The following is an 830-nucleotide window of genomic DNA, read 5'->3' as shown; positions in this document are numbered from 1 at the left end:
CTTCGCTGAAGTCATTTCACTTCTCTCTGTCTCGCCGGTGGGGAAGGTCACTCATTTGCATAGCAGAGAAATGATGGACCTCGGGGGATAAGTGTTTCATGGTGGGATCAGCTCCTTGGATGGACAAAACTGTGTGCCAGCAGAAAGTTACTGTTCATTAGTATTGTAAAGTGGTAACCAAAAGGGCTGGGAGCTACAGCAGGACAATGAGATGAGGCTGGGAGATGGGAAATAAAACGTTTCGTTCCTCGAGGGATGGAGACATTTCCCCTGGCGAGCAGAGTCTGTGCAGTCAGGGCCGTAAGGCTGTAGTGCCTCCCTCCAAGCAACAGGAGATCAGTTAAACCTGACAGGTGTCAAGCTGGCAATTTTCTCTTCAAAACTGTGAGATAAACAGGCTGGCAGGAGTTTGAGAGGAACAGAGACATACGGGAGAAATGGAAACATTCAGGTACCCCCTGTCCATGGGGCCAGTGGTGGTTCACAGGCAGATGGATGGAGGAAAGCGTTGGCTTTGCAAAGCCCCGGATATACCAGGAACTCAGATGCTAGGCTAAAAAAAGGCTTGACAACCAGGCACTAATGAAAAAGAGAAATCCCTTCCCCTCACAGCTCCTCAAAGGGTGCTCCCTTTGATCTCTTAAGACTTAATCTGTATTCATCTCCTGGGATGTAGCCAGCACTGAACTGCTCCTCCTGAGCTCACTGGCAAAGTGCAGGACAGTGTTTTCTGCAAAGGGGCAGAAAGGGCAGTTAGTGCCTCTTTGCGTGCAAACCATTTTCTTCCCCAAATTCCACACAGTTCAGAAAAAAACCCTCTGCCTGTTTCC

Source organism: Phaethon lepturus, unplaced genomic scaffold, assembly GCF_000687285.1.
Source record: "Phaethon lepturus isolate BGI_N335 unplaced genomic scaffold, ASM68728v1 scaffold38212, whole genome shotgun sequence".
Lineage (NCBI taxonomy): Eukaryota > Metazoa > Chordata > Aves > Phaethontiformes > Phaethontidae > Phaethon > Phaethon lepturus.
This window is presented reverse-complemented; position numbering follows the sequence as displayed.